At 34.9% G+C, this 26,796-nt stretch overlaps 1 long non-coding RNA gene across 1 annotated transcript in view; it reads right to left on the bottom strand.

Moving 5' to 3' along the window:
* Positions 1-604: 604 nt before the first annotated feature.
* The window catches only part of LOC118020995, a 187,126-nt gene continuing 160,934 nt past the window's right edge, over positions 605-26,796 (bottom strand). The window contains exons 4-5 of the long non-coding RNA XR_004682071.1: positions 14,307-14,387; positions 605-3,074 (exon numbers count right to left, since the gene is read on the bottom strand). This is a non-coding gene — a long non-coding RNA (uncharacterized LOC118020995). The remainder of the gene's footprint in view (positions 3,075-14,306; positions 14,388-26,796) is intronic.

Genomic DNA, 26,796 nt, shown 5'->3' with positions numbered 1-26,796 from the left:
GAAATATTCAACTCCACAGTCTAATGTAGAAAGACTACTTATGTAGACCTTTTCTGACCAAAAACACAATAGTAAATGCAAAACATACATGTTTTGTAGTAAATGTAATAGTAGAAGTGCTTTTGGTAAGAAGTAGTCTGCTACTTAATGCTACATATAACCTCCTAAGCCTCCATTTCTTTCTTTACTTCAGAAAGACTATTTTGCCTTTGTACAAAATCCTGATTTGTCTATCACATGCATTCCTATTCAAGTCTAATCACTGGTCTTCAGGAAAAATACTTTTAAAAGACCAGCTAAAATAATCAAGGAGATGGATGCACTTCTGCATGCAAACAGACTAAAGTGATTAGGATTCTTGGGCCTAGAAATACCAAGATTTAACAAATATATTAGTGCCATGAATAATTCATTTACCAAATCCCTAAGTCATCAGTATTGATCACATGAATTGAAAATAAGAGCAAAGTTTTAAATAGAAAATAGGCAAGATTATTTTGAATGGTGTGGAGTATACTTTAAAAAATCATCACAATAAGAAACACAGACTGAGATTTTTCTGTTTTGTTTTGTTTTGTTTTTTAATCTACGTGAGTTTCCTATTGCTGTGTAACAAATTACCACAAACTTGGCAGCTTAAAACAATACCCATTTATTGTTCCCAGTTCTATGGGTCAGAAGTCTAGGAGCAGTTTGGCTGCACTTGCTGTTCAGGATGTTAGCCAGGCTGTGATTTTTATCAGGCTCTAGAGAAGAATCTGCTTCCACACTTATTCTAGTTCTTCACAAAAACAATTCCTCACAATTGTAAGGAGGTCTGAGGTCCCTATCTTCTTGCTGGCTATAGTCTAGCAGCCACTCTCAGCTCTTAGAGCCCACCCATCCATCACTGCCACATAGTACCCTCCATCCTCAAAGCCAACAAAAGAGAATCTCCCTCTGACACTTAAAATTTCTTTCCAAGAAGAGCCCAGGTCTTTTTAAGGGTTCATGTGGTCATACCCACTAATTACAATCTCCCAATCTCAAGAACATTTTAAGATTTAGGACTTTAATTACTTCTGCAAAATCCCTTCCCAGCAGCACCTAGATGAGTTGTTTAATTAACAAATTAACTGGGAGAAAGTGTATATATACCAAGGTACTGATAATCTTAGGGGTCATCTTAGAATTGTGCCCACCACAAAATCCTAATGTACAAGTCTCATAAAGTTGGGATTTTGTAAATGTTTCTAATCTTTGAGATTAATATAAAACAAGAATATTCTTTCTCATCATAACACAGCCCTTTGTGCCTTTGTTAAAAACAGAATTGGGGCTGGATAAAACTAAATCCAAACCAGAATGGGAATCATTTTGATGTTCAAAATTTTTAACTTTAATAACTTTTCTTCATGTTTTCCCCATTTGCTTAATCAGATCACCAATAATTGATCTCTTTTCTATTTTTTTATCCTTGTCTCCCCAGGCTTAATTAGTAATCAACTGACCAAAATCTATATGGATAGCCTTCTATTACAAATAAGCATTGGGAAGACACACTGTCAACCAAAATAAATGTGTGGTGTCTTCAAGAAGTTCACTATTGAATAAAAGAAGCAGAACATAATGGAAGAGAGATACACAAAGAAATGTACAGAAATCCCACTATCAAATATCACGCACTGAGCAGAGCGATTTCTTCATGGGCTACGGGACTAAAAAACACTGCCTTGAGGAAGCTCTACCCTATAATAGGAAGACAGCCTTTGGGGGTGAAAGACCTGCATCCTTTTCTGCTTATCTCATACTTAATCTCACTTGATTACTATGTGACTTGGAGAAACTGTTCTGACTTCTTGGAGCCCTAGACTCCTCATCTATAAAAATGAGATGAAAAATAGTTCTAACCCCCAGGTTATTGTGAGATTTAAATGAAATAATGCACATATGGCACTTTGTAGTGTACCTTTATACACAGATGATAATATATGTTTAGTATTATTACCATTTGTATAGAGTAAATTATGAAAGCTTCATGAAAAGCACACTTTCTCTGTATATCCTTAAGACTTCATATGGACTTGTATCACAGCTCTTATCCCTACTACTTCTTATAATTTTCTTTACTCTTGTCTGTCCCTCCTAACAAATTAGGCTTCTAAAAGACAGAATCTGTATGTTTCCTGCCACCTGTACTAAGTACGTGCTTAATAAATATACATATATATTTTGGATAAAGGGACTGAATAAGTTCTTACCAGTATTTTGAAAAATGGAAATCATTAACCTTAGCAGAGGAAAGGAAAGAGCAGCTCTGGTAGGCAGTAAGCAAGATATATCCAGAGATGAGAGGGAACATGTAGCTTGTTGTAGGGAATACCGAGTCATCAATGAGGATAACTGATGTGTTATCCATTAGTTTCAGAGAGGAGTTTCAGCAACCAAGTTTTGACAAATTTATAGAGTAATACTAGGGAAATACCCAAATGCCAACTTTCTCATTTTAAAAAATAAATCAGTTTAATTTTAATACTTTGGTTAGGTCTGATACATATGTCTCCTGTTTCTACCTGTGTCAAATGCATTTGTCCCCTTTACTCTCAAGCAACATCAAAGACAAATCAAGTTGAATTCTTCCATCTCTTCCATCTCTATCACCTTTAAATATTCAGTAAAAATATTCAAATATTCAGCACAGTTCGACCCAACAAGAAACCTGTTCTTTTTACCTAACTTCAAATTGGCCAGTGAACAATTAAATTGAATAGTTTGTCAATGATTTAACATCTATCCTGCTATATTAGATGTATACAATCTTGACCTATCTTGTTACATTTTGATTTCAGTTCGATAGAAGTCAAACAAATTATTTTATAAGTTAATTTTTAAATATCTGCCCTGTAGATAAATTCTTACATGTCATGGTAAAGTCTAAAGCAAAAATATGCTGCCAAATCTTGAACTCTTGAAGGTAGCCTTCTTTGATAGACTCCAGGTCACAGAATACCATTTTGTTCCACATCTTCCCTTTTAATTAAATGTCCACAGCACAAACTTCAAAAAGGACACTTGTTCCTAGAATAGGTTATGTTCTGCAAAGCAAAGCAAAGCAAAGCAAAAATCAAGGGTGAGTGGTTTTTATGCAGAAACACAGATATGCAAAACCAATACTAGAGTTGACCCAATTATTTTAAATATAAGAGAAGAGGCCTGATGCTACCAATCTGTCTTCCTAGACCTTCCACAAAGAAATGGACCTTAGAGTCAGATATTCCTACGAACATTGTGACAGGGGCCAGTTTGCTTAAATTTCATCTGTAAAATGGGGATAAAATCTCTTATATATTGATATTGTGGGATCAAATGAAATTACATATGTGAAATTCTCATCGTAGTATATGGCATAGTATAAATGCTAAATAAATGATAAATGTCATTATTATGTCACCTTAGTAAATTGATACATCAATTGTGATGTTTTGGAGAATAGCTAAATTTAACTGTATTGCTGTGTTATGACCAGTAGCCTAAGTTTTATAAGCACATCAGCTGCCATTTTTTCTGAGCTTGTGTTTTCATTCTTTTTTTTTTTTTTTAAGTGCATGCAGATCTGATAATTTGTGGGCTGATAGTTTGCTATAGACTGTAAAGTCAAGTCAGTAAGTCAGTCAGGGAAAAGTAGGTCTATGAAGGTTGAAGGTGAAGAAGCTGCTTTAGTTACTGATTCACTGCAAGTAGAATGATCATCTCTGCAAAAAAATTTTAGTACCCTGTCCTTAATTCTGTCCCAATGTATAATTTCAACATGTAATCCCCTGTATTAGTCTATTGCTGCTATAGCAGATTACTGAAATCAGATGGCTTAAACAACACAGATTTATTATCTTGCAATTCTGGAGGTCCAAAGTCTGACATGAATCTCACTGGGCTAATGTGAAGCTGTTAGCAGGGCTGGTTCTTTCTGCTTTGGTTGTGCTAATTTTGGAATTGTTTTCTTTCTATAAGCAAATATCAACTAACAGGGGATAGAGAAGTAGAGATGTTTGCTGAACTTTAGGAGTCAGACTTGAGCTAAACATTTACTAGGATAGTTGGGTTAATTCTTTCATAGGTATAGGCTAACAACCATATCATTTCAGTAGAAGAAATTGATAAAAAAAAAAATCTTTGTGCCTGAGAGTAACATACTTGAACTGTAATCATTACCTTCAAACTATAATCATTATTCTGCTATATTTCTCTTAATTTACAAAAAGAGGATTGTCAAATCTGTAACTTTGATGTTAGACTCGTTCTTCTCAACTATAGCTGCATTGTTACATTTATTTGTGAATGCTACATATTAAAGATATAAACATAAACACAGTCAAGCTCTTGCAGCAGAGTATTAGCAGGAACATGAAAGATTTGGAACAAAATCATATGTAGAACAGTTGGAAGAATTTGGAATATTAAATCAAGAAAGAAAGCATTTGATAGGTCTAAAAAGCAAGGAAGGGTGGAAACAAGTTTAAAAATGATTTAATATAAACCTTCTAAGTGCTTACTATGAGCCTGGGACAGCACTAAGTGGGAGAGTACTATGATGATTAAGACCCACACTCTTCCCTTCTGTGGGAAAAATACACACATAATAGATATTTTAACATAATATATTAACAGATGTCTTCAAGCCATATTCATGATAGCTATTTTGAAAGTTTGAATTCAGGCTGTCATGAGGATGTGAGATCCATTAGCTTAGTGCCATTATAATTTCATGGTCTCTAACCTCAACAGGACCATGTCAGCTTGTTTTCCTGTTCTCAGAGACTAGTTCAAGCCTACTCCCAACCTCATCTCTAAAATGGGAATAATGGTAATTAAGCCATAGGACTGCTTCGGGGATTAACTGAATTAGTTCATGTAAAATTTCACAGCAAATCGCCTGAAACATACAGTTCAATAAATGTTTGACATCATTATTACTCTCAAACTTCTCATTCCTTGCTCCATCCTCCCTCACCTTTTCTTAACAGATGACTCTGCTTCCAACTTTACCATCTTGAAATTCCCCCCATATCTGGCCATTGAACCAAAAAAGTAACTTGCATCTATGTCTGTTTTTCTTCCTTCCCTCCTATCACAGTGAAAGAGAATTACCACCTCCTCTTACTGAAGGCTAATCTTTCTACCAGTTCTCCAGGGACTCTTCTTTTTCCTCCTGAGGAACTTAATCATCTTACATTCTTCCATCTTTCTTTCTCATCAATATGTGAACATGCTAAAGTTCTACCCTTCTTCAAAAAGAAAAATCCTTCCTGAACTCATATTCCTCTCACTGCCTTCCTCTCTCCCCTCTCCTTCACACTCTAAATGGTCCAAAGCATGTTCTACATTCCCTGTCTCCACTTCCTCACCTCCCACAACCTATCACATTCTGGTTCCCACTCTCAGCCATTTCCACAAGAAATACTTTTACCAAGCTCATTAATAATTATCTCACTTATAAATGTAATAATTAGGTTTTAATTCTTACTATACTTGACCTCTTGGTAGCAATTGGCACAGTAAACTACTCCTTCCTTTTAAAAAACCTCTCTCTTCCACTTTATTCTACAGCATCACCCTAAACGGAATTTCCTCCTACTTCAGCAGCAGGGCCTTTTCCTATTCTTCCTTTCCATGTTTTAAATAGGGTGTTTTGCCACTCAACTTTTCTCATTTTACTAATTCTCCCTGAAAATGTTCATTTTCCTATATCTTTAACTATTACCTATATGCGGATATTATCTGATCCACAGTTAATGCCCAAAAAATCTTCATGAGCTCCAGACTCATATATCCCATTACACATTGGTCATGAACCTTTTAATATTCCATAGACACCTCAAACTGAACTCATTATCCCCCTTATAGCATATCTTTTCCTATTTTCCCTCAGTGAATAAGATTACCATCTTCCCAGTTACTCAAGCCAGAAACCTGGGTATCATCTGTGGGGGTCCACTGTGTGGCCTACCATCATAGCCTATATAAAGGGCACTCTCTCCTGCTAGCTGCACAGTACACACTGTTGCCTTCCATCTCCTCACACTACTGATTGTACTCCCCAGATAGCTTACATTTTCCTTTCATCCCACTACCACTCCTCTAATAGTTCCCACCATTTCTTGGCTGTATCACAATGAATCCTAATTGGCTACCCTGCTTCCTCTCATATCCAACTAATTTTTTCACCCACTGAATTTAGTTTGATCCTTCTAAAATGTAACTATGAGGGGTGCCTGGGTGGCTCAGTCAGTAAAGCATCTGACTCTTGATCTTAGCTCAGGGCTTGATGTCAGGATCGTGAGTTGGAGCCCAATGTTGGGCTCCAGACTGGGCATGGGAGCCTACTTTAAAAAAATGTAAATATGACTATGTTCTCTTCTTAATGCTATTCTTCTTTAATTATTTACTATTTCCATGAAGATATAGTTTGAAATCTGTCAAGACTTACCCTGTTTGCTTCTCTAGTCCTCAACTCACATGATTAACTATTATCAGTTGAACATACTTTCTTTTCTCTGGACCCTTGAATATTCCATTCTCTCTGTTGGTAAAACTTACTCTCTTCTTTGCTTAGATATTACTGCCTTCAAAGAGTGTGAAAGACATTACTTCTGATTATACCTACATTAATCTTCTCAGACTCTCAGGACAGGGAGCATGTCTGTCCTTTGCAATATTGTGTCTCTGGTGCTCAGCATAGATCCTAGAATTTAACATGTATATAAAATATGTAAAAAAAAAAAACAAATTGGTAAATATAAACCCAAGAAATGAAACAAAAAATTAAAAATTTATATTATTCAATATAACTCAAATATTCACTAAATATTCACTAAACTTATGAAGAGAATTGGATTCTCTTGGACAATTCAGTTGTCCAAAGTGGGCAGAACTAACAAAATTAATTAATAAATGAATCAATAGGATGTAATGAGTTCAACATTATAACTACTGCTGCATACCTGATGGTATTACCTAAGGGCACTGAGGATGCATAAAGACCTTTCCTATGAATTGACTTTTCTTGGTTAAAAATGTTTTTCTCTGTGTTGTAAAATGTTTGCTAGATGAATGAATGTGTTTTAAAATTTTACAGTCTGTCTTTAATTATCAATTATATATATTTACATAACTGTAAACTTCCAGAGGGTAACAGAAAATCTTCAGCTGGCCTTGTGTAGTCATGAAAATTGTAAGTACAGTAGGTATATTAATGCAGAAAATACATGTACTGCATTTTAAAATTGGTCCCTAGAAACACAAACAATTATAAATGAAGTTGTCTGAGTTCTAAGTTCTAAAGAAAGAGAATAAAACCTTTAAGAATTTTTTGCAAGGTGGAGATAAAAGCTGGAATAGTCTTTGTCCCTTGTGATAATCGAAATGGCTCTATTTCTTCCTAATACTTACATTAAAAAATATATATACTTGGAGATAACTAAATACTTATAAGAAAATTTCCTTAAATACTGAAAGTAAATGTCTAGTAATTGTGCATTCTTTAAGAGCTAGAATTGACCTCAAATTTTAAATTAAATTTATAAAAGTGTGAAAAAATATTCAGATTATTTTCATAAAGAAAAAATTAGATAAGTAGAAATCAGACTTGGAGGCAACAGGATGGCCAGGCTCTGAAGTAATCTAAAATAACAGGTTTTATGCATGTTTTGCAGCAATTACTCTAATTGATAGTGTATGATTTTAAAAGCACTTTTGCAGTTTTTCCTCTATATAATACTTCGTTGAACAATTATTTACTTACGTTAATATGTTCAGAAGATAACACAAGTTAACAATTTACTTGAAAGGATAAAAAAAAAGTGGACACCTAAAGAAAATAATATTTTCAAACAGAAAATAGTATCTTCTCATTCCCAAGAAAACAGAGTAGCTCACCCTACCACTGCTATACAAAATTAACAACACATTGACTATTCTTCTCCAGCACAGATGTCCTATATCTAAACAAGCAACTTGAACATTTTTATTCGAGAGTCAAAACAATATGCCTTTAGAAACTCCACAGATTTAAACATATGGAATCTTTACAAAGATGGAGAGAATTTTTCAATAGCCCCAATTTTTGTTCACCTAAAATAAACAAATTTTGCTTTCAGAGAGGCAGCACCTTTGGGGGGATCAGACAGACGTGGGTTTAAATCATAGCCATTACCCTCTGACTGGCTCTGCAGGAAAAATTTTAAGTCTCATCTTGGCAGACAGTAAGCCTAGAGGTCCCTAGCAAAGGGATGCTGGTGTTTACTTCCTTTGGATGTTGTTAGCTAGAGAAGCAAGACAGACTATGAATACAGACTCTGAAGGTCCTTTAGAGGGCAAAGTCAGCAATCAGAGAAAAGTAAATGTTGGAACCAGCCAAAATGATGGAAGAAAAACTTCTAAGTTTTAACTATGCCAACACAGAGCAGACTGTGGAAGGCTGCTGTTCTTAAGGGTGAAGGGTGCAGAGAATGAAGAGAAGAGTTGATACTGAAAGTTCACGACCGACTAGAAGCAAGTGTACAATGATAACTAAGTCAGCTGACGTTGCTGATTTAAACGACAGCATGGGTTACAAGGTCACTATGGAAAAGGAAAAATGAAAGGGAAACAAATGGGACAAGGGAGAGAAGTGAGTTTAGTGTATATATCCTCTAAGATATGCAGGTATATCCCTAGGGGACAATAATATTTCAGGGATGGTAGGAGGAATAACAGAAACTAAAAGTGCTGACAGAGGTAAGATAGGCATGCTAAATCTCAGCAGAGAAACCATCTAAAAAGTTTGTCACTAATATGTGGAATCTAAAAAATCTGGACTCAGAGAGAAGAGTGGAAGATATCAGAGGCTGGGGGTGGGGGAATTAGGGAGATGTTAAAGGGTACAAACTTGCAACTAGAAGGTGAATAAGTTCTGGAGATCTAACGCGAAGTGTAGTGATGATAGTCAACCATACTATATGTGTTATATACTTCAAAGTTACTAAGAGACTAGATCTTAAATGTTCTCACCATAATTAGCTAACACTGTGGTGATAGCTAATCATATTGCAATATATAAATGTATCAAATCATCATGTTGTAAACTTGAAATTTACACAAGGTTATATGTCAATTATATGTCAATTAAAATTAAATTGTCCAATGCAGTAGAGAGAACTGGCAGATTTTAGATTATAAGACACCATTGAATTTGACAGAGGCTGATCTCTGGTGACTTGTGAGAGCAATGACAGGACTGTGTGGGGTAATCAATCACACTGTGGTAAGGAGCAAAGGAGATATGAGAAAATAGAGGTAAAGGGTGTATAAGGCCCATTAAGATGGTTGGCAGGAAAGAAAAGGAAGGAGTTGCCTTGGTAGCTTGAGGTATAGGCAAAATTAGAAACATTTCTGAAGATTGCCAAAAAGTCTGAGCAGCTTTTAAAGCTGAATTTTTTTTTTTTAAAAAGGAAATTTAAGGTGCAAGAGTATGATGAGAAAAGTGTCAGAGAATTGTAGAGACTGGTAGCAAGAATCCAATATATGAAGTCAAAACAGAATAAAAATAGGAGAAGTTCTGACTTCAGACAAGATACAAAAATGTAAATAAGTTTGTAGGATTAGCCTCTTATTCTTTGGAATGATTCATCAGTAATAAAGAATGCTTACAATGTTGAATTGACTTAACACTTTCATTTATGCTTTTATTAACTAAATTCTACTTAGGACATACTCAGTTTAAAGAGTAAAAATATTAATAGATTTGAAATTTTATAATGCTGTCATAAGGTTAGTCTTCCAAGATAAATAATCTTCCTGGATGTTATATGAAAACAATGAATCATGGATCACTACATCAAAAGCTAATGATGTATTGTATGGTGACTAAGATAACAAAATAAAATTAAATTAAATTTATAAAAAAGAAAAAAAAATCTTCCTGGAACCTTTGTAGTCATTTTTATCTCAACAATTCAAGGCTCTTATAAGATTTTACCAACTATCTCTTAAATGTACCTTTTTCCCCATTAATGTGATAAGACTTTAAAAATAGAGGAAAAATAGCTTCATTTCCATGAAAATTGCAAAACCAATTTCCTCATTACTTATGACCATTAAAAGTTTTCATTCTATTTCTTAAATTAATATTTCTCCCAATAAAAACACAGACTTTATTACACAGTGTAAATATCAGGAAAACAACCTAAGGCTGAACTCTACTTACTGCTATGTAAATTTATTAAGCCTTGGATAATTAACAGATGTTTTTTCTATATTCAGTGTTTATTATCCTGTAATCCTTGCTAAAATGAGTAAGTATTTTATATGCTATATAACCAAAAGGTAAAAATTCACTCAATTTATAGTCTAATTAAAATTCCTTATTAACGTTTTACCATTTTTATTTTTATTTTTTTTATTCTTATGTTAATCCCCATACATTACATCATTAGTTTTAGATGAAGTGTTCCATGATTCATTGTTTGTGCATAACACCCAGTGCTCCATGCAGAATGTGCCCTCCTCAGTACCCACCACCAGGCGAACCCATCCTCCCACCCCCCTCCCCTCTAGAACCCTGTTTGTTTTTCAGAGTCCATCGTCTCTCATGGTTCGTCTACCCCTCCGATTTCCCCCACTTCATTCTTCCCCTCCCGCTACCTTCTTCTTCTTCTTTTTTTTTTTTCTTAACATATATTGCATTATTTGTTTCAGAGGCACAGATCTGTGATTCAACAGTCTTGCACAATTCACAGCGCTTACCAGAGCACATACCCTCCCCAGTGTCTATCACCCAGTCACTCCATCCCTCCCACCCACCCCCCACTCCAACAACACTCAGTTTGTTTCCTGCGATTAAGAATTCCTCATATCAGTGAGGTCATATGATACATGTCTTTCTCTGTTTGACTTATTTCACTCAACATAATACCCTCCAGTTCCATCCACGTCGTTGCAAATGGCAAGATCTCATTCCTTTTGATGGCTGCATAATATTCCATAACGTTTTACCATTTTTAAAAGAAAATGAGCATTTAGAAATCTAAATGGTTTAAGATTAGCATGTTTTTTCCATACAAGTTTTTGTACATGTTTGTTTCATAGGTAATGTATGTTTATAACCATAAATGGATTATAGAAAATATTTGTAAAGTCCCTATTTACTGGGCAATTTTACTTATTAACTCATTTACTCCTCACAACAACCATCTGAGGGAGAACCTGTTACTATTTTCATTTTATAGATGAAAAAGTAAGAAAAGAGGTTAAGTAATTTTCCCAAAGTCATACAGCTACTGGATGACAGAGGAAAGATTCAAACCCAGACTGTGTGGCTCCCAAATCTGCCACTGTGAACACTGTACTATCGTGTCTTCACTGGTTTTAATTATGGGTTGAATACCTGGCTTGGGTTAATCTCAAATGACACCAAAAACAATTCATTGAAAAATATATATCAAAATAACTAAACAATCTTGTCTATATAATTTCAAACAGAAGCTATTTGAATTGAGCAAAATTATTACAAATTCTGAAATTGTGTAGACAAGACCTTTTCTAGACACAAATAGACAATCACTCGAGGAAAGCTTCTCATATCAGTAAGCAACTATTCAGATTTGAATTCATATTCCTGCAAAGGTTGCATTAACTTCTTCAAGACCTAAGAGTTATCATTTCATATGTGAATATACTGGAGAAGTAATTTACCTTACCTCTCCTTATGAGCATTTGAACAAAGAATCTAATACTTAATATATTGTGTATCTATACCATATTAACCTCTTTCTGAGAAGAAGCTTATGAAATTCTCAAATACTATCAACTTTCAATAGCAGATTTTTTTCATGTACCCAAAGAAAGATCCCAGCTCACTGCTGCTTTGGTAACCATGGATCCAAAGCAAAGTACTCATGAATAGAAAGGTGAGTCTGTGGTATTCCTTGACTAGCCAGGACAGAGCTAAACTCTCTTTAAAAGGCCCTCCTGTACATATGGTTGGAGGGACATGAGCAACCAATTTTTCTATGGGTTCTCAGCCAAACAGACTTAACTTGAACCTCTATTAGTCTTGTAGATATGTTCTATTATTCAGTTTTCCAAGGGTTCTAAACAAAACCACTTCCTTGTAATCTTTACTCTGACTATTTAAGAAGCATACGAAGAGCTGTCATGTGTCACAAGCTCTAAACCATTTGATTGAATTTCTCAGGCCTTTTCTCCTTACCAGTTATAATCTAACATTGACAGCAGTACCGTAACTTCAACTAATAGTATTTAATATAGACAAAATTATTATTTTAATCCATAAACTACCTGTAGTAATTTTTTCTTTCTTTGGAGGAAAACATAATTTGCATCAAAGGGAAAACCTTTATATACTCCTTTTCTTTGTAGAGATGAGTCAGAAAAAGAGAAAAGGTGAGATTCAGGGCTAAAGGGATATTGTTTAATTAAGCATTTAACTAAATTTTTAGATATAAAAGAGAAGCCCAAAACTGATCTTGGAGACTAGGCCAGAGAACTCAGACTTAATCTGATGATAATTGATGAGGCTAGAGACAAAGTTAGCAAAAATGACTAAAATGCTCCTTTTAAGAATAGGAATGTCTTATATTCAGTTACACGTCCCCCACATGTGGTTTAAAAACATTTTTATTGCTCTAAAACTTCAAGGTTCACTCTGTATACCTGAAAACTTGATCTAGTGAGAATTTGTGAATGTGTGTGTGTGATTTAAGGAAAGGGATGGAGATCTTTCTGGGAGTGTCATGAAAAAGAAAAAGGAAAGCATATGATGTGAGATCTCAAAGTGATCCAGAAAGAAACCAATTTGCCAGTAAAGAAGAGCTTGCAGCCCAAGATGTCTAGGAAAAAGGCATACAGTCCCCTTTGGATTCAGCCACATTTCATTTGGATTTTGGAGGCCAGATCCCCCTGGCACTCATCTGAGTAAGCTCTTAAAGCTGTGTCTTAGCATTACTGTTTCACCTGCTACAAATTTGAACTATACAAACACCTGTGTACCCAATATCAGGATGACAAGCATATTTTATTTATATTCATCAATTCTGATTGACTATGTTCTTAAAAGAAAATCCATTAATATTATTTAAGAATAAAAAAATAAAGTCATGATAAATTTATTTTTAGATTTGCCCTTCTTCTAGCTTCTAATAGTACTTTTCTCTTTTGTATAGAGACTTAGAAATCAGAAACAAATGATCAGTGCCAAATTATATAATTTTAGTGATTTAATTATTTTTAGACAAATTAAACATGCTCATTCTCAAGCTTTGCCTTAATTCAATTTATGAACCATTAATTTAAAAATAAAGCTGAGGGGCACCTGGGTGGCTCAGTCTGTTAAGCATCTGCCTTCGGCTCAGGTCATGATCTCAGGGTTCTGCTCAGCAGAGTCTGCTTCTCCCTCTCCCTCTGCTCCTCCCCCTGTGCGCTCACTTGCACACACGCTCTCTCTCCCTCTCTCATAAATAATAAATAAAATCTTTTAAAAAAATTTTTAAAAAGAAAAATAAAGCTGAGAGTGATCTATACACCAATAATCCCATACCCTAATTTTATATCCCTTCCTTCTTTTCTTTTCAGAAATATTTATTAACTACATATCATGTGTCTGGAACATTATACACCAATGGAAAATAGATTCAGAGTGGGATGTAACTGTATATAATCAAGGGAAGGCTTACCCCTTTGGACCATCTGGACCTAAGTGACTCAAGCAAAGTGGACATCATACCCTCTACCCATCAATCTCATGTTACTTTCACTGCACTTATATTATCCTAGGTTTCTATAAAAATCTCTCTCAAAAGAGTAGATCAAGTGCCTGAAATTCTATCTTTTTCCCTCCTCTTTTCAAAAATTACGATGAAGACCTGACTGGTACATTTATATCTAGCCTTTTAGAATGAGTGCCCCTTTTATGGCATTGACTTCATAGGGATAGGATCAAATGTTCAAATTTTGTTCCTAAATCACTGAAATATTTTAGTTTATTCCTTTCCAATATCATTTCAAAACTGAACAATGACAACAGAATAATCCCTCTAAATGTTCATATGAAAGAGCCATTTAAAACTTTGGACTATATTCCTTCTAGACAAAGGACAAAAATAAAATTCATTAATCCTGTTCTGTAGAACGCTGTCATTGGAAGTGCTACAATGAATTGCCATAGTGGCAGAGAAATATTCAAGACCAATTTCAAGATATAGTTGAATCATCTCTAAAACACTATTTGGGATATTTTCAGAGAACTGAATGTGTTTTCCTGTTCATCTAATTACCTGAGGTAAGCGCTTCCTTCGTGATCAGTCTGGTGAACACAATCCTGCCATATGAATGGGATGATTCTTATTCACAGGTCTCTGTTAAATCAGAAAAAAGCAGCCTCTTACAAATCCCCAATCACATATATTTTCCCTCCATCTGGAAATACATATCCTATACAAATGTCCTTTGCTTCTAGTCATTGTTAAAAGAAGTGACAAATCATTCTCCTTATGATTTATATGGCCTGGAAGAAACCATGATTAGGTTTCTTCCCTAGTTTAACTCATCAAGATTGATTTAAGTAAAAGTGCCTTTGCCAAAACTGAGGACTACAATGATCTCACAGAAAGAAAAAATATATAGTATTTTTATATATAGTATATATATATAGTAACAGTGATGGTAATTTTTTTTAAAGATTTTATTTATTTATTTGACAGAGAGAGACAGCGAGAAAGGGAATACAAGCAAGGGGAGTGGGAGAGAGAGAAGCAGGCCCCCCACCGAGCAGGGAGCCCAAAGCGGACTCGATCCCAGGACCCTGAGATCATGACCTGAGCCGAAGGCAGATGCTTAACGACTGAGCCACCCAGGCACCCCCAGTGATGATAATTTAAAAGAGAAATCTCCCTCTCGGATTTAGTGTTTTTATCTCTTATAAACACACATTTTAAAATGATCATTGTGACAGACAAAATAATGGCCCACGAAGATGTCCATATTCTAATCCCTAGAACCTATGAATATGTTACCTTACATGGCAAAAGCAACTTTGCAAATGTAATTAAATTAAAGACCTTGATATGGGAGATTATCCTGGATTATCTCAATGTAATCACAAAGGTTCTTGTAAGAGAGAGGCAGAAGGATATGTCACAGAAGGAGATGAAACAATAGCAGCAGAGCTTAGAGTGATGTGGGTCCATGCCAACGAATGCAGGCAGCCCCTAGACACCTCTAGACATTATAAAAGCAAGGACAAAGATTTTCCCTTAGAGCCTCTAGAAGGAATGTAGTCCTGCCAATCCATTTTAGACTTCTGATCTCTGGGAATATAAGAGTATAAATGGGTGCTCCTGTAAGCCACTAAATTTACAGTAATTTGTTACAGCAGCCATAGGAAGCTTATACAACCATATTCAGTATTTTAAAATAAAAGAATGAATTCTGCTGTCACACTTCTAGGAAAACATTATAGTTTAATATTTGTGACAAAATACCGAGAGGTATTATCTGGATAAACTGGTTTTACCTAACTTCATAAATGCTCAGACTATCTGTATCAGTCATATAAATAAAAGTTCGATCTGCACCATTTTCCTCCATTTTAAAAAAGAAATAATAGACGATTAAGACATTGTCCAGCCCTTAAAAGGGAAACTTTCCAATGGCCTATTCCTCTTTCCACCTCTAACAGTAATAAAATAAAGGGATTTCCTTTAAAATGAGGATAAAATTTCTTGCTCCATTGGGGAAAATATAAAAGCATTTGTATATTACCACTTACATCTTTAGAACAAGTATAAAAGTGTAAAAGCATTTCTTGAGCAGAGTAAATGCATAAATACATCTTGACAAAAGGAACTGAGATTATAAGTCCTTCAAAGAAACTTGCAGTCATTTCAGTGGCAGTAAAATATTGCATATCCTCTTAAAAACTGAGATAACAATGTTTGAAATATGTATGTGAAAGCCCTTTGAAAATGCATTGCATGAAAGGGATCACAAGAACAGACAGCATTCAATTCTGAAGTTTTGTCAATGAAAAAGAGAAGAGGTTTTAAAATTTTGAATGTATGGGGACATTTTTCAGGGCAGCAATGGAAAATGTTAGAATGCTGATGCATGTGAACAAGATGAGATAATTCATTGTCACTGGTAAGTGAAATAAAAGGTACTGTATGAAGAGAAGCAAAAGTGTATCTCTAAATGAGCAGTAACTCTAAAACTGCATAGTCAAATTGGTAATCAGGGACTGGATAGAAAATTAGTATTATTTTGAAGTCTTATTGCCTATTTTAAGTATATAAGTATACTAAACTTTTATAACTTTCTTTCTTTTGTAGTAGACTTACTGTTGTCCTACAGAGGAATGCCCTTATGTTTCTGCAAGACAATAACCTCTCTCTCTTTTAACTAAAGAAAGAGTTGATCCTTAAGATCCTTCTGGGATTGCTATTCTAAGGCACCAGTTAAGCAAAGAACATCTCAGTTGAACTACATTATCCTGGTCAAAAAAATATAGTTTGGGAGTTGTGAGTTCAAAACAGGCTTAGCTCGTGTGTTCTTTTTCAAGTATTTACCATGGAAAATGGCCCCTCCTTTTGTCCCTAGTGCTAACTAGAAGTAAATATAGAGATAATAAAGACATTTAGAGTAAATGTGGAATTTACATGGAAACCAATTTTAAAGAAAAGGAGAAAAAAATCCAAAACCTTAAATCAGCTTTATCACCATTAGATCAACTATTTGCAACCCTGACAGAATTATAAATCAATTACTTGGAATTCTCTCAATTTACCTCTGATGAGCATATGCATGTAAAATATAGGAGAGTCGACCAAGCTGCTAAAGATATTTGTTCACAAAGCATTTTTACTACATTATTTCAACTGATTCTCATAACCACCTTCTTAAATGTATATTACTAAACTTAAATAACCTGAACAAGAACCCAAAGAACCTAATTCAAAGTCATATATCCAGTAACTGTAATGATCTAGAGGGAAACCTTCAGGACCAGTTTTCAAATTTCAATTATTTATTCATTGTACTAGTAGGGTGTTTGTTTTAACATAACCAGTGTTGCCAAATTAAAATGCCAAAAATAACCATATAATCCCAAAGTTGCTAACCCTTACAGAAATATTGTGAGAAAAATTAAACAAAAAGCCTGAAAATGTATTGAATATTGCAGTGCCTAACACAGTAGCCCAATTGTTAGATGGATACAAGGTCAGAAGTAGAAAATTAGATTGAATAATAATGACAGGTTGCTTTTTCATAGGTCACCTGAGAACAATGCTATATTCTAATATCATAAATAGTTCTGCAGTATAATAGCCATAAGCCTCATCCATGACATTGATAATGACATTGGAAAGTGATAAACAAAAAAAGTTTATTTTATGGAAGGACATATTCTATTAAGTTGGCTTTATACTCTTATTAATATTTCATCAGAAGGTAGGATGGATCAATCGTGGAAAATTTTGCTGTGGGCCAATGCCAAACCTGCCAGGTAATGTTTAGGGATCAGGGAGCTTCACAGAGGGAGTGGAAACTGTGACTGGGTTGAGAGAGAACTAGATCCTTTAAAAATACAGTTCCTTAATCTATTTTGTCTCTATTCATTGTCAGGATCAATAAAAATGAATGTCACAATCAGTTTGACTCAACTAGTTTTAAAATAAACACTCAATTCTAAAAATACTTACAGAAGAAGTCTGCCAGTTATAAAAGAGAAAAAGAGAAAGAGAAATTAAAAGGATCATTTGATAGAAAAGCATTGCAATAATTATCACAATGCATATCATTATCTTTTTTCATTACTAATCACTGTTCATTTTGGCTGGTTCACTTAACCGGCTATTTTCAATCACTAAATTTTTTCTAATTTAATTTAACTAAATGTAGTGATGTCAATTATAAGCAGTGAATCAGGGAGAAACTAATGATTATAGATAATGCAATTGTCCTGGTTAGTGGCTCTAGGAGAATGTGCTAAAGCTTTATGAAGAGGAAAGTACAAAGCCAAAAGGCAGTGAACATTAGTACAGTAATATCATTTCTTAATTCAAGTCTCATGTTTTAACATTGATTAAGTACCCAGAATGTACTAGCATCTGGTCAGACCATGTAAAATTTCACTGTTTTCACCAGTAAGGGCATTAAATAAGGGCCATAAAGTTCTAAGTTACAGATAGCTATGTTCCTGAGCTTTTATTTCTAAAAGTAAAAGTAGTTAAAAATGTCTGTTGGGTATGGTATTATGCTAATCACCATTAACATAAGGGCATAATTACCATTAGCATAAGAGTACTACAGTAGTTAAAATTCATGTAAGATATTACCAATTAATAAGGGGATATGGTATAGTATTAAGTTGAATTTTTCTGGTTAAAAAAAGAATTCAGGCACTGACCTTAGTCACCATAAAGATTCTCTATTCTTCCACTTCAATAACTTGCCTCAAATCTCAGTGTAATCACTGGATAAATGGGGGAATCCCTGCTCCCTGGCATTCCCCTAACGTTTTGTCAAAGGTAGAGGTGAAGTTAGCTAAGAGTCCTCTGAAAGTTAGGTTCATGCATATATGTTGGCCCCAGTAAAGGCCCCTTAGTTTAGGTCATTAATAATATCATGTTCTTTATATACACAGCTGCAGTTCTGATTATATATCAGCAGTGCATGCTCTCAGAATTGATTTTCTAGTAGAGGCAATAGATTTGTATTAACCCCAACTGTATTTTCTCTCCCAAGCAAGATAGCTGATCAGGGTTGGAAATGCAAATTGTGGTTCATATCAAGCCAGCAAATATGTTTTGACTCAAGTTCCAACTGAAATGTCTCAATTTTCAACCCAGTTGAAAAACGCTCCATAACTGATCATCATTGTCTGTCAGGAGCTCAGGAGAGGACAGTAATTGCAAATGCATAGCACAACTTATTTATCATTCCTACTGAGAACCTAAATTGTTAAGCTAATCTTATTTTTATATTGTTTTAATCAGTTGAACCTATCAGTAACTTCATGAAATAACCAACTACTGACAAAAGGGGTCTCTGTAACCATTGAAAAACTAACCAGGGAATTTTTGAGATGTTGATTTAACATTCCCCCTCAACCCCCCAAAAATCTAGGGATATAGGACCTTAATTTTTTCTTAGAAATACTAGGGGAGAAGAATAGTTAAATTTGATCCGAGTGAAAGAACAATCAAATTTGGCCCTAAAGGTTACTACTTCACTAACAATACTAGCATTACTAAATAAATCTTTACATCTGTCTGTATGTGTGTTTCTTCGAAGTTCAGATCATCACAAGGACCACACATCATGAAGTATTATAATTCCATCCTAGATAATGATTTAGAATTCTTAGGGGTAAAAAGCTGTCAGTAATATTATTATGCCTGTGCCTTTAAAAATTATACAATCTGAAATGGAGAAATATATCTGCCATCTAAGGGTAGTTTTCCAAATATAAAATTATTTCTGTGCCAAAATATAGTTAACAAAAATAATTTTACATGCCTATTTTAATTTAAATTTGGGAAAGGGAATAGAAAATCACGTTTTATTTAAAAATAATGAGACTATTGGGGATTTAAAGCTTTCTCTTCCTTCTTACTTTGTTGCAACCCATATAAGGAGTTGCTCTGTCTTATTTTGTAGTCATCCATTCTTTTCAGCCTCCACAGCCCCATAGAGTTGCTCAAGCAAACAAGATGTTTGTATATCCAACAGATCTCATTCTCAGATTTCACCCCTAAGGCTATCATACTTAAAATCTGCAGTAAGAAGACCTAAAGAATTTGCTAGTAACACAGTTCATTTACATGAATAATTACATCAAAAATAAAACCTAAAAATTTGTATCATGTCTCTGATGACAAGAAAGCAGTAAAAGTACATTTAGTAGAAAATAAGCAAATTATGCTAATTGCATTAGGGTTCCCTTTTTCTTCATTTTCTATTTCTTAAAGTGGCTATATTACATTTACAATGAAAATGTTATGTCATTGTTTCTAAAAATTAGTCTTAAAAATCTAAGTTACCTGATATGGCTTTCCTCTTTAAATCCTTCTCTCAAGAAGATAAACTAGTCCAGCCTGCTACTACCAAACTGAGGTACCTAAAACACTTTAAAAGAATTTTAAGGAGGGAGCATGTCAAAACCCAGCTGATGAACCAGAAATGTCCATCAGAAGTAGCAAAATTAGTTCCTTCTTCAAGACCACACATCTTACAATTTTTTACTAAATATATCTTATAATTTCATAACAAGAAAGTTACATCTTACATTGAATCATGACAACTTTTTTTCTTTTTGTCAATCTTATGATGAGTTAACATCAAATGAATTTTCCAAGAATTTGTTTAGGTATATATTCTTGCAGCTCTTGGGTGGTAATACACCCATCCCAGGCAACATGGCAAACTTCCCACTTTGGGTATTTTTGAAACTGGCCTCTGGAAATTGATGATTTCCTAAATGATGTCAGCTATGATTAGTTTTTAATAGGGAGGTCTGGAGTTCATCTCCAATATCAAATCAGTACAAATAACTGAATAACTCCTGTGATTAGATATTTCCTAGGTGCTGAGGATGTAAAGAAGTATGAGACACAGACCCTGTTCTACTTGCTGTCCATTTGGGAGTTGTATCAATTAGGCTGTTTTCATTTGCAAGAATCAGAAAACTCAAAAGTAAGATAATTTATTGATTAATATCAATGGAGAGTATACAAAACCAATTTCAATTTTTGTTTTGTTTTGTTTTTGTTGGTTTTTTTAGATTTTATTTATTTATTTGACACTAAGAGAGCGAGCACAAGCAGGGGGAGTGGCAGGCAGAGGGAGAGAGAGAAGCCAGCTCCCCATGAAGCAGGGAGCCTGATGTGGGACTTGAACCCAGGACCCTGGGATCATGACCTGAGCCGAAGGCAGATGCTTAACTGACTGAGCCCCCCCAGGTGCCCCCAATTTCAATTCTGATCAAGTATTTAGGTTGACTTAATTCTCATGCTACCTTTTCTCATGGTGGCAAAATGGCTGCAATGTTCCCAGGTTCACATCTGCACACCACAAGAAAGAGGTCTTCTACATATTCAACTATCAAACCAAGTCTTATTTAGACCAAACTAAAATAATCACTGTGGCTATGACAATATCAAGTACTAATCTACTTAGGCTTTAGTTACAGTGCATCCTTGAACCAATCAATAAGATTATACTGACTGGCAAATATCAATCAGAGTCAACCACTGAGGCTGGAGATGGAGTTAATATCACCCATATCCCATGGATACCATACAAAGGTAGAAGGCTGAAATGTATGCTAGGGAGGAAACTTCAAGTTTTATTAGAGCAGTCAATATGGTAATAATGAAAAGTAGGAACAACAGAGGTCAATAGAGTAATGTCACAAAAATCTTGTGAACAATTTTGGAGTATAAGGTCTTACATATGTTTTGGGTTTTACGTATATTTGTTAAATTATCATGCATTGAATTTAATTCACAATTATTATGGTAATGATAAATAAGTATTTTGTAGTCCAGAAAGATAAAAGAATATCTGTGGGTTCTGGTTGTTCTGGAAAGGCACCTGAAAAAAAAAAAAAAAAGGCCCTGAAGGGGTGAAGAGTGAAGATATTCTGGCTTCGGTAATTGAGAAATAAGGTACTGTGGTGGAAGAAATAGCTCCAGCAAAGAGAAGTGTTAAACACAGAACATATTTTCTAGAATAGTCTAACCTTAAATAATAAAATGCAATGCCTTGATCATGTCATATTTTTAAAGTACCTATGTAGGGGCGCCTGGGTGGCTCAGTCGTTAAGCGTCTGCCTTCGGCTCAGGTCATGATCCCAGGGCCCTGGGATGGAGCCCCGCATCGGGCTCCCTGCTTGGCGGGAAGCCTGCTTCTCCCTCTCCCACTCCCCCTGCTTGTGTGCCCTCTCTCGCTGTGCCTCTCTCTGTCAAATAAATAAATAAAATCTTTAAAAAAAAAAAAAAGTACCTATGTACATTGACTGCTATTTTTGGAAGATGCTGCATTAAGCATTAACTGAGACTTGTAGCTTTTGGTGCAATTATGCTTTCTTACCAAGAATGAATTTAATTTAAAAGTTATACACAAACTACACACACATAAAATTTTTTCATTTTTACCATAGTTTAAAAGGAGATTTGGTAACATAGTCACATTGGCCATCCCATGTAACAATTTTAACCAGACAATATAGAAAAGATACTGAATGTTATTTTATTTAAAATCTTCCACTCAACGGGCGCCTGGGTGGCTCAGTCAGTTAAGTGGCTGTGTTCAGCTCAGGTCATGATCCCAGGGTCCTGGGGTCGAGTCCCACGTCAGACTCCCTGCTCAGCGAAGAGCCTGCTTCTCCCTCTCCCGCTGCCTGCTGCTCACCCTGCTTGTGCTCTTTCTCTCTCTCTTTCACTCTCTCTCTCTCTGTCAAATAAATAAATAAAATCTTTAAAAAAAATAAAAATAAAAATAAAAAATCTTCCACTCAAGAAAACCTAGACTCTCCAGACCAGTGACTTTCATGAAGATTACACCACCTTTTAATTTATTTTTGCTGTTTTCCTAAAATGACTTGGCTATGAAAATTGCAAGACTATGTTACCCAGTGTATTTTAAATTGCAAAGTACATTCTAGGTAACATTATCTCAGAAAATGTTATCAAGTTGAGTGGGTCTGTCTGAGTTTCTTTTTCCTATTTATTGTCACATCAAAAGGAAATAGCAAAACCTAAAGCTGCTGCTCTCAGACCTCATCATTTAATATTGTTCCTTCCTATACAAACCAATGTGGAAAATGTTACCAGCTCTCAACTAGAAAATAATTGAGTTAATTGACTCTCCAAACTCCCTTAAGAAATTAGGAAAAATCTTTAAGTTTCAATTAGCTACAGTTTAACTATAAAGACTCCTCAACCAGAGTATCTCTGGTCTAGTTTATTGAGGGAAAATGAGAACTATAAGGAAACAAGTTTTCATAACAGGTCAAGAAAACTACCTCACTTTCAAAGTAATGTCCAAGATAATTTATTCAATCCTCCATTCATTTATTCAACAAATTCTTTTTGAAAGCTTACTTACTATGTGACAGGCATCATGCAAGGTATTGGGTGAACAAAAAACTAAGACTGATACAGATTCTGCTCCAACACAGGACAGACTAGATGGGAGAGACAAATAGGCAATAACAATACCAGTAGATGCATGAAATAATGGGAACAAATAGTATAGGCATCTAACTTGGAATTACAGAATTAAAGAATCTATCCTAGAAAAAAATTTTAAGTGCCTAAGCTGAGAATTACATGATGACTAAAGTGCTCAGAAAGGAACAGAATATGTGAAGGCCTAGAGGCTAGAGAGCATGGTATAAACTCCAGAACCTAAAAGACCTCACAAAAGAGAGCTAGCCAGTTTTTCATGATATGTAGGGAATTATGGAATGATACAATAAAAGAAGGAGGAGGAGGAAAAGGAGGGGAAGGGGTAGGGGGAAGGGGCAGAGAGAGAAGGAGAAGAAAGAAGAAGGTGGTAACCATATCAGGGATGTAGAGAACACCCAGCTCTTGCATATCCCACTAACTAGCTCAGATAGGGGTCTTTACTGTGGAAGCAATTTTTCATTGGTTCAAGAAATAAAAGGAAACAGACTATAATTGTTTAGGAAGGGACCGAAGCTTGAGCAAGTACTAAAGAATGACAACAGAGCCACATTTGTAACCATTAACCAAAGGAATCAAGTCCTACTGGTATTCTTTCCATTTAATGTAGAAATTTGAGAGGTATAGACTAACCATGAATATGCTTGAAGACAGTGAGCTGATTCATTCTTTTAAAATACTGGAACCCTTAGAGAACCACTGAGCCAGCCCACTAACAAATAGTTAGATCAATCTAGAAAGTCTTGTCCCAAACCTTCTTAGCTCTCAAAGAAGAAAAAAATAAGTCCTCTTTTCTTCTCTAATATTTTGGATCACAGTAATATTTGGAACCCAGAAATGGACCCTCAATTCTATGGTCAACTAATCTTCAACAAAGCAGGAAAGAATATCCAATGGAAAAAGACTGTCTCTTCAACAAATGGTGTAGGGAAAACTGGACTAAAACATGTAAAAGAATGAAACCGAACCACTTTCTTATACCACATAGAAAAATAAAGTCAAAATGGATTAAAAACCTAAATGTGAGACAGGAAATCATTAAAATCCTAGAGGAGAACATAGGTAGTAATCTCTTTGACATCAGCCATAGCAATTTCTTACTAGATATGTCTCCTGAGGTAAGGGAAACAAAAGCAAAAAAAATTATTATTATCTCATTTTAAACATTTTATAATACTTCAAATTTATTTTTGATATACAAACATACAGTTATTAACAATAACATTACCAAACAAAATGTCTTCATAAATGTACATTAACTCACGGCAGTAGCAAAATTACACTTAGCAGTGTGCCTAGCTTTTGAGAGCTGACTGCTAAATTTTTGAAACTTTTGCAAACTGGTTGACATCAGCAATGATGGAAATATTTATACCATGGAAATTGGCAAATCTACAAATCTGAGTTCCCCCCAGCCCAAGAGCCATATGTTAAACATTTATCAGCACATCACTAGTAACATTTAGGGGGAATATAAAAGAAAGCCAATCATTTCAATATTATAGCATTGTTTATAAGCCACATATGCTAAACACAGTAAAAAACAAAAACAAAAACAAAAAACTCACCAATTATTTTTAATATCTTCCCAAGGCCACACTATAAGACTGAATCCAATTATTTTCTTATTGTCTAAGGCTTCCTCCCCACACATTATGCAATATGGAGAATAGATGACAATAGTTAAAGCTAAAAAGCTTGATTCTCAGATTTGTTTTTTGAGAAACTGGCTAATGTAATTATTCCAGAATTTTGTGGTTTCAACCTATGTTTACCCATAATTTTTAAATTGAGTCACATAACTACCTATGAAATATGAGCTTGGAAAAGAACACTGACCTTTTTGCCAGCATGCAGAGAATAAATATATATATATATATATATAACAAATATATATATATATTTATCTTCTAAAGCCATAAAATTCAAACTTGGCAGGTCTACAGATCTCAATGAGTAAGGAAAATCAAGTCAACTCTTAGGAAAACAGTTAAGCAATTTTTAAGCAACAAAGTTTTGAAACAAGATGATGAGCATATAAACTTTTCTGTTAAGTTTCAAGGGCAGTTGAGGTGATAAAGCTATTGCTGCTGAAGTAAACATTATATGTAACAACCCAACACAAAAAGAGCCATCTACCCAGCTCACCTGGACTCAGGTCAGATAGCATTGCAACAAATGAGAGAAATAAGGCTTCACTGCTTTACTTCCAGCCATTCTTCACAAACTCATACTATAGTGTTGAGACCAAGCTACCAAGGTCAAATCCAACAAAAGTGCACAGTTGTTAGAATTATCAGCTTTAGAAATTCTCTGGAAGATGAGTTACCCCTAGAGCACACTAAATAAAAGTTAAATGCCTTGCTGCCCATGATTTCAAAAGTTCTTTTTCCTACATGAAGAATTTTAAAATGGGTTTTTAAAAGCATGATACATTTAAATAGCCACACCTATATGGCATTCTGGACACTGGATGAAAAGGTCACCTTAATATATATTGATGTTCAAGAATAACTCCCTGTGAGACATATTTGGCATCCACTATCTCATTCCTCTGTACATCTTGTTAACAAGGAAATGTCCAGGTCTTTATAGCACATCTTTATAAAGACCATATAAATATAGGAGGAACCCAGTCTGCTAATAAGCCCAGGAAAGAGTCTTCTTCATTTCTGTCACTGTATTTTTTATTTCTAACATTTCTTTTTGGTTCTTTCTCAGGATTTCCATCTCTCTGCTTACATCATCCATCTGTTCTTGCTTGCTGTCTACTTCATCTCTTAGAGTCCTTAGCATATTAAATACAGTTGTTTTAAACCCAATCTGATCATTCCAATATCTGTGCCATGTCTGGTTTTGGTGCTTGCTCTGTCTCATCAAACTGTGTTGTCTTGCCTTTTAGTATGTCTTGTAATTTTTTCTTGATAGCTGGACATGATATCCTGGGTAAAAGGAACTATTATAAATACTCCTTTAGTAATGTGGTGGTAAGTTGTGGAGGAGGGGAAGCATTCAGTAGTCCTACAATTAGGTCTCAGTCTTTTAGTGAGCTTGTGCCCCTGGATTGTGAACTTCACACATGCTTCTCAGTCCCCCTTCCCCACCTTAGGTAGGACAAGATGGCTAGAGTAAGTTAAAGCTAGATATTCCTCTTCTCTCACATGGAATCTACAGCTGATTGGAATTGATTATTTCCTTCCTGCCAAATAAGTTAGGCTGTGATAAAACCCCAGCACAATAGATGCTACCTGATTAGCTTCTCCTTAGGGCAGGCCTTCTTAAGAAGGACAGAGTGCTCTGGTGTATTTCAAAATGGTTCCTTTTCCTCTTCCCCTGCTAGAAAAATGAGGGAATTTTTCTCTAATATTTACTGTTGAGAATCTGGTCAAGCTCCTGGAAGTAATATCACAATGGCACAGAGGTCCCCCATGACAGGGTCCAACTAGAGTTTTTAACTCTCAGAGTTGTCCACACTGAGCCTCCAGCAATTTGCCAATTATAGCTCAGGTTTCCTACCCTAACATTTTCTTTTATTATTATTATTATTATTATTATTATTATTATTATTATTATTATT

Source organism: Mirounga leonina, unplaced genomic scaffold (genome assembly GCF_011800145.1).
Source record: "Mirounga leonina isolate KUSES-001 unplaced genomic scaffold, KU_Mleo_1.0 Mir_174, whole genome shotgun sequence".
NCBI lineage: Eukaryota > Metazoa > Chordata > Mammalia > Carnivora > Phocidae > Mirounga > Mirounga leonina.
The sequence above is the reverse complement of the archived record's forward strand: the minus strand, read 5'-3'. Positions and strand labels throughout refer to the sequence as shown.